Source organism: Rattus norvegicus, chromosome 1 (assembly GCF_021556685.1).
Source record: "Rattus norvegicus strain SHRSP/BbbUtx chromosome 1, alternate assembly SHRSP_T2T, whole genome shotgun sequence".
NCBI lineage: Eukaryota > Metazoa > Chordata > Mammalia > Rodentia > Muridae > Rattus > Rattus norvegicus.
In genome coordinates, this window is record NC_141534.1 from 103,383,085 (window position 1) to 103,391,734 (window position 8,650).

An 8,650-nucleotide genomic window follows, 5' to 3' on the forward strand; every position below is an offset into this window, starting at 1 on the left:
ACACACACACACACAGACACACACACACACAGTAGGTTGGGGTGAGGGCTTGTGAGAAGAAACAGCTATCAATATCACCCCTGGAAAATTACTCTCGTTATTTACAGTGTCACCTTTCTCTGGCCTAGCATGGCTCCTCAGAGACAGATCACATCCCTTTCATGGCGAAATAGGAATGAGAGTCAACGATGAACTTTCCTAGTTAGTTGTCTCTTACTTCTCTGAGTAAGCTCCGAAGCAGACACTTTCTGGCTGATGTGACACAAAAGTCACAGGGCTGCACACCAACATGATACAACCAAGAGCACAGCTTAAGCTGTCCTTGCAGTGTGAACAACAAGGAAACAGTACCCAGACAGTCAAGAGAGGGAGTGTGAGGTCACATGCATGTGCACCATATGTTTTCAAAGCAGTTATGAATGTGCACACAAAGGAATCTGATAAGCCACAAGATCCAAAGTGCTTAACAATGCTTGCAAGAAAGACAAAAAAGTGGCCTTGGGAGCTAAAGTGTTGGCTTTATAGTAAAAGCACTTGCTGCTCTTTCAGAAGACTCAGGTTCAGCTCCTAGCACAGAGATGGTGGCTCCAAACTATCTGCAACTCCAGTTCTAGATGGCTACTTCTGACCTCTACAGGTACTAGGCATGCAGGTACTGCATATGTGTGTGTGTGTGTGTGTGTGTGTGTGTAATATATATATATATATATATATATATATATATGTGTGTGTGTGTGTGTGTTTATTTATACATATATAATACATATATAATACATATATACACATATACACATGTACACACACACATATATATATACATATTTATATAGGTAAAATATTAATACACATAAAACAGTAAACTAACTGGTCAGAAATACCAGAGATGAGCTGGCCACATTTCCACTCCATTCCTCATCTTTTCTATTTATAGGTTGTGTTCACAAATGGTCTTTCACAGCTTATCACTGGCCTGTGTGGAGCAAGACTCCATAACATGACTGAATTCTCTCAGTTGACTGCTTCACTAGCAGAAAGTTGTCAAGAAACTAAACCATTTACAAAGAGAAGCTATGAATATATATGTGAGTAGAAGAGCGTGTTGGCTCCAAGTGAGATGTCTCTCGAGATTTGTCTCTGGGACACATGCCTCTGTAGTGTCAGGCGCTGGCAAGCAATTACTAATACAGGAATTAGAAGCCTCTTCCCCAGAGAGCTCAGGTCTTCAGCACTCACTAAACCGTACACATCCAATTCTAGACCTTCAGAGTCTATGCCTTTGGTGAGTCAAAGCTGGCTGCATGGCCTAGGATAGGCCTCTCCAAAGCTCTAGCTACAGGGAGTGTATGGTGATTTGAATTTACATGCCCAAATAGGCTTTAGAGTTGAATGCTTCATCACCAGGGAGTGGCACTATTAGAAAGGATTAGGAGTTATGGTCTTCTTGGATGAAGTGTGTCACTGGGAGTGGGCTTTGGGGTATCAGAGGCCCACAACAAGCTTCTCTCTCCTGTAGATCAAGATGTAGCACTCAGCTACTTCTCTACCACCATTATTATTGCCTGTGGGTCACCATTCTTCCCATCATAATTGTAAGGGACTGAAACTCTCAAACTGTAAGCAAGCCCCAATTAAATGTTTTCTCTTATAGGAGGCAGGGGCATGGTCACAGCAATAGAACACCAACTAAGACAGCACTTGAAATTAAATTTTGTGGAGATGGAGGTGCCCTGCAGGAGGCTCAATTTTGCACTGCCTACGGCTGACACAAAAAGTTCCTTCAAGTGTCAAAGGGACACTAGGCTAATGGTAAGTATAATACTAGTATTATACTTCCTTCCTGGTTATTTTCATCAGTATAAAAAGACTGTTAACTTCATCTAATTTCTCCATGAACCTATCTTGATTCTTTGATTTTCTTATAATTCTTTTTCTCAGGTGTGTATGTATACCATATACATGCAATACCTCTGGAAGTCAGAAGAAGGCACCAGATCCCCTAAAACTGGAGTTGCAAATGCTTGGTAGCCTCCACATGGATGCTGGGAACCAAACTCAGGTCCTCTGCCAGAGCAGAAAGTGCTCTTGACCACAGAGGCACCTCTGTAGCATTCTAAGTCATTCTTTTGTCCAGTGCCTTTTCTGTTAGGATCTCTATTAATGTTCTCTGTCCTATCATCCAGCATAACTCTGTCAGTTTCTAGTTTACTAACAGTTTTTACTGATTTGAACAACCATCCTGTGTCATGTACCACTCTCATTAACTTCATGAAAAATCTCCCTACAATATATATAACCCCCTGTGCCCCGCCTCCTAGTCTGGTAGTTTTGAGATAGGGCCGCATTGTGCACCTGCTGGCCTTGAATGTAAACAATCCCTCTGCCATTGTTTTCTAAGTTATAGGTAGTTCCATAGATAAAACCACCTTTAATGCATTCCAAGGACCTCTGTGTAACCCTATGAACATGTATGAAGGTAGAAGGAAATAAGAAACTCCACAAAGTTTGTCCTCTGACATGTGCCCCACGGCATTCAAAGTGCACATCATACATACATACAACAGTAATAAAGTAAAACGTTAAAGCTTGCATTATGTTTCTAGTCAAAGCTTTACAATAGCATGGAGAAGAACCTGAGTGGAGGAAAGGCCTTGCTATGACAGGAGTGAAGATGAAGACAGAACAGTTCCAAAATAAGGAGGGAAGTTTCACAATTACTAACCGTACAAGGCCACAGTGTTGCTATGCTATGGTTCTTCAATGATAAGTTATCAGCTAGCAATGACACCCGTGACCCTAAACTAAATGTAACCTGCCTTTAAGAGGACATGTGAATTCTTCATACAATATCATTCCAACTGATTTCTTTGTTCCTGCAATTGATGTGTTTGGGCATACCGAGTAAGGAAAGGCTTATAGCCCAAAGCTAACGGAGCAAGAAAGCATCATTCTGGTAGGTTCATATAGAAAAGCAGGGTATCATGGTTCTCCTGCACTCTATGGATAATGCCCACTTATAAGTGAGTGCATACCACACTTGTCTTTCTGCTTCTGGGTTATCTCAGTCAGGATGATATCCCCAAGGTCCATCCATCCTGAAAAATTCATGATGTCTTTGTTTTTAATAGCTCAATGGCATTCCATGGTGTAGATGGACCATAGTTTCTTTATGCATGCTCCAGTGGAAGGACATCTAGGCTGTTTCCGGTTGCTGGCTCTTATGAATAAATCAGTTTTAAACATAGTTGAGCAAGTGTCTTTGTGAGATGTTGGAGCATCGTTTGGGTACATGCCCAGGAGTGGTATAGCTGGGTCTTGAGATAGAACTATTCCTAGTTTTCTGAGAAACCATGAAATTGATTTCCAAAAGAGTTGTATATTTGCATTCCCACAAGAATGAAGGAGCGTTTCCCTTGCTCCATAAACTTGCCAGTTTGTGCTATTTCACTTTAGTTTTTGATCTTAGCCATTCTGACAAGTTTAAGATGGAATCGCAGGGTCATTTTCATTAAGGACATTGACCATTTTTTTTCTTTTCCTTTTTTCGGAGCTGGGGACCGAACCCAGGGCCTTGCGCTTGCTAGGCAAGCGCTCTACCACTGAGCTAAATCCCCAACCCCGACCATTTCTTTACTTCTTGGTCTTTCAAGATCTCTATGTTCAGAGTTCTCTGTTCAGCTCTCTATTCCATTTTTAATTGGGTTATTTGAATTGTTAGTATCTAATTTCTTGAGTTCTTCATATTAGATATTAACCCTCTGTTCAATGTAGAGTGGGTGAAGATCCTTTCCCAATCTGTAGGCTGCCACTTTGTCCTATTGACAGTGCCCTCTGCCTTACAGAAGCTTTTCAGTTCCGTGAGGTACCACTTATTAATTATTGGCCTTACAGCCTGAGCCATTGGTGTTCTGTTCAGGAAATTGTCTCCTATACCTATTCAAAGCTGTTCCCCACTTCATGTTCTATTAGAGTTAGTGTATCTGGCTTTATGTTGAAGTCTTTGATCTACATGGACTTGAGTTTTGTGCAGGGTGATAGATGTGGATCTATTTGCATTTTTCTACATGCCAACATTAAGTTAGACTGCACCATTTGCTGCAGATGCTTTCTTTTCTATATTGTATGGTTTTGCCTTTTTGTCAAAAGTCAGAATCTAGAGAATAAGAAGGTCCCAAAAGGAGAACGTGTGACTCTCACTCAGAAGGGGGAGCTATATTGTCATCAGAGGTGGATGGAGAGAGGAAACTGGATAAGAGAGGAGGTGAGGAGGGGAAAGGGGTTGAGAGAGGCCTGGTAAGTGAGACTGGAAATAAGGAGGGAGGCATCCATGACTAGCTAGAATCCTGGGATGGGGAGGCTATATGGGGTGTCCCTAGCTTTTATTCCTACCAGAGTGGGATATAAAGATTGAAATCACTACCTTCTGCAGCCAGGCAGGACTTCCAGAGAAGGGAGGGGGACAGAAATCCACCCACAAAACCTTCAACCCAAAATTTGTCTCGCCTGCAGATGTGCTGGGACAAAGATGGGGTAGAGACCTAGGGGGTAGTCAGCCAAAGACTGCCCCAATTTGAGAGCCACTCCACGAGAGAAAGCCAAACCCTGACATTATCCATGATACTCACTATGCTTACAGACAGTAACTGTCTCCTGAGAGGCTTCATCCAACAGCAGATGGGAGCAGATGCCCCAGGTTGAGGTGGTACCCAAGGGTGAATCCCCATCTCTGAGGAGAATGGGCAGGGGTCATGGGAGTAGGGATTTGTAAGGATGGGAATAGGAAGAGAGGAGGGAGTGGGGCTGTGATAGGGATGTAAAGGGAATTTTTAAACAGCTGCTTAAAATAAATAATCAAATAAAAATCTTTATGAAAGTGATTCCGTGCTGGAACGTGGAATTTGTGGTGACCTAAATCTGTGTGCCTGAGCCATGGTTAATAATCACAATGAACCATCTCCTATTTCTGTGGGGGGGAAAAGAAGCATGGTATCATACTGTGATTGCCCCAATGACCCAACTCCACCCACCTCTAAATAACTCCTGCTCAACTTAAAAGCCTCTTTCTTGTTCCAAGGTTAGAAGTGACTGGACCAATACTCTCTCTTGCTAGGTCCCTGGCTAACTGGGGAATTTGTTCTCTAATCTATTTCCTCAACCTAATCTCCTAGGATGTTGTGTCACTTCTGCAGCACCAGGGATGTGCCAGGCTCCACCTCCTGTCTGCTCCTTTTGGCAGGAATTAAGTATGCATAGCTACAGATGTGTGCGGGAAGATATCATCCACGCCTTGACAAAGAACCAAAATTATTCATATAATTTATCATCTCAGCCATCTTGAATGCTAACGAGAAGACTCGTTGATTAGAATTGTCAAGAAGCATTTGCACCCATGTCCTCGGCAGAAGGCTGCTGCTGCCAGATGCTGCCTTCCACACAGCAGCAGCAGAGACTGCTTGCACAGTCTCCAGGGCCTTAAAGGCACAAATGCAATAGAGCCAGCATCTCTCTTTTCCTCCTTTTCTTTGAAGATTGGTTTACCAAGAGGCTTCCAAATTTTGTTTTTCAGTGGAGGAATGGAGCATATTGTGCCATCTCCTCCTTTCCAGATTCCCATGAGAGCCCTGCCCTGCCCTGCCTGGTATGTTTAACCCATCTGCCCCAGCAGCAGAGGCCAGGCCCTAGTGCTCTTCTGCTCAGAAAGAGATGCACAGGGGGTGTGTGAGCTGCTAGCCATGTCACCCCAAGTTGAACTTGAATGTGACTTTCCTGGCTTGCTGGAACTTAGCTCAAATGGAATGTCACATTGTAAAATCTCATTAACAGATGCAGTGGCAGCTTCGGAGACTGAAGAATTTCCTCACCCTAATGGTGTAAAAGGCAAAGCACCAAGAACACACTAAAAGAAACACACACCCCTCTGCTCCCTTCCTCTGGAGAAGACTTCACTTTCTAGTCCTCCTCTTAACCCAAGAACTTTAGTCCATTTTCTGTTGTTAATGTCTCCATACAAAAGACTGGGAGAGTGATAAAGAAAATGCATTTATTTGGGTCCGTGGTACTGGTTCAAAGCTCACAGCATCTTGGGACAGCATAAAACACCATGTGGTGAGAGACAGGGAGAGCAAGAGTGTGTATCCTAACCTATTGTTAGAATGGATGACCCATTAGCCCATCAATCCTCAGTGGACTGGATTAATGAATGCATAAGGGCTTCTTAAAGTTTATACCCAGTTCCGTTGCTTAATATATTATAATGGGCATTAAATTTCAACAGGAGTTTTGGAGGAAGTAAACCATATTCAAATCATAGCATACCCCTGGGGAAAATATAAGTGCTTCTTTAGAAAAAGGAGAGAGCTTTCTACTTCACTATTCTGTGGGCTTCCCAAGCCAGCTATAAATCTACCCCCAACACTAATTTTTAATCCATAAAGATGAGTAGATTTCTTTGATGTAGCATTTTGTCACCATATTCAATGTTTATAAATTAATCTTTAAGTTGTTGTATTGATTGGAAAATGCATTAAGCAAAAAAAAAAAATCCATCTAATTATCCTCAGGCTAAAGGCTCAGTTAGATCTCCCACCGAGAGTGGGGGAGGGTGTGGTCAGAGTGGACTGATGCTAAATTCTGCTCTGGAAATCTCTCTATGTCCCAGTCATTGGCAACAGATATGAAATGGACACAGGGTGACTTGGGTAAGCCCCCCCAAAAAGCTGGTTTGTGAAAAGTTATATCGTGTCTCCCTGGAGGTTGGTATCTTTTTAACTAGGCAATGAAAATGTTTTCCATGATATTACTCACCAGGAAGAAAGCTAATGAGACTGGCTGGCTTAAAAGCCTTCTTCCACACATGGCTGATCATGTGGCCTGGGTATGGCCAGTGTCCAATATGGAGGCAGGGACAGGGCAAGATGCAAAAGGCTCAATTTCTTTCTTCCGGTTTTTTAAAATATATATTTGTGTGTGGGGGTGTTATATGCGAATATATGTCTGGATACAAAGCATATACCTGATACGCACAAAATCCAGAAATGGGCATTGGATATCCTGGTACTGAGATTACAGATGGTTGTAAACCACCATGTGGGTAATAGGACTCAAACCCCAGTCCCTTGGAAGAGCCAACAGCGTTCTTCACTAATGAGCTATTTCGGTAGTTCCAAAACTTAACTTCTTATTTATCTTTCCCATGCGTAGACTAAGCAAATGGAATGACAACCTTAGAGTAGCTCTCGAAGCTGACGTGAGACTTGCTGGCTAACCCTAAGACAGACCACTGTTTTTTTATGGGGTGTCTAAAGTTACAGACAGAGGTTAGACCAGCATTTCCAGTAGTAGAAAGAACAGGAGCTGCCACTTTAAGGATGTGCCGGAAGTCTGTCTTCTGGAAGAAAAAACGGTTCAAATTTCTTATCTGTATAGGAGATGAGAAGACAAATGCAAATGTATTAATGGGTTTATGAAGTCCACTGATGATCCTTGTCCAAGGAAAAGCAAGACAAGAAGGTATCTCTTTTTAAATTATTGTTCTTAAAAATTTTCTTCTCCCACATAATACATCAAAACCATAGTTTCCCCCTTTCTCTCCTCTTTCCAGCTCCCTCCAGGTCCCCTCTCCTCTGGAGATCCATCAGATCCCCAGATTATCAGAAAAGAGTAGGCCTCCAAGAGACAACAGTCAAATAGGACAAAACAAGATACAGTAGCACAAGGCAAAAGCCCTCACATTGAGGATGGACAAGGTAATCCAACAGGAGGAAAAGGGTTCCAAGAACAGGCAAAAGAGTCAGAGATACACCTGCTCCCACTGTTAAAAGTCCCACAAGAAATGCCAAGCTAACTGTCATAACCTGTTTGCAGAAGACCTGATACAAACCCATGTATGCCCTGTGCATGCCACGTCAGCCTCTGTGAGCCCATGTGAGCCTTGCTAACTTGATTCCGTGAGCCATCTTCTCACATGTGCTCCATCTCCTCTGACTCCCACATTCTTCCCCCCTTTCCAGGGGTTTGCCGATCTCTGATGGGAAGGATCTGATGGAAACCTCCAGTTTAGATTCTGCCTCTAGACAAGTCTGTTTCATTTATGTTTATAAACTTGTCATCAACAGATGCCATAAAATGAATGAAAAAAAACAAGAAAGCTGACAACTGAAAAAGAAATAGGTGAATATATAATTGACAGCAGATCTGTATATGATAAAAATAAAGAACTCTTTAAAATGGCCAAACAATGAGACAAAAGTTATAAGCATGTGACATAAGCAGCCAGGTCCAATAGAACATGATACAATAATCATCTATCAACACAAAAAGTGCTTACAAACATGGGGAGTTAAATGTAATTAAAGATAAGGTTTCTTTTTTTAAAAGATCTCTTATTGAAATGAACAGGTACTAATGTAAAATTTAACATATCCAAGGGCAGATAACTATGCGAAGCAATAGAATGGTTAGACAGTGTACACATACAGTTATACTGGAAAAGTCAATCACTAATACCTCAGAAGGCAAAAACATGCACTTAGCTTTCTAACACAGTAGTTACACTATTTTTGTGATTTTTGTTAGTTCTTTTAAAGTTTCAAACAACATATTTTGATCATATTCATCATCCTCCAACTCTTCCCTTATTCACACCCCCCCTTCA

At 42.0% G+C, this 8,650-nt stretch overlaps 1 long non-coding RNA gene across 1 annotated transcript in view; it reads left to right on the forward strand.

The window, feature by feature from the left end:
- Positions 1 to 8,231, forward strand: part of LOC148007339 (uncharacterized) — an 84,462-nt gene extending 76,231 nt beyond the window's left edge. The window contains exons 3-5 of the long non-coding RNA XR_015650882.1: positions 1,649 to 1,806; positions 7,423 to 7,506; positions 7,598 to 8,231. This is a non-coding gene — a long non-coding RNA (uncharacterized LOC148007339). The remainder of the gene's footprint in view (positions 1 to 1,648; positions 1,807 to 7,422; positions 7,507 to 7,597) is intronic.
- The last annotated feature ends 419 nt before the right edge of the window (positions 8,232 to 8,650 follow it).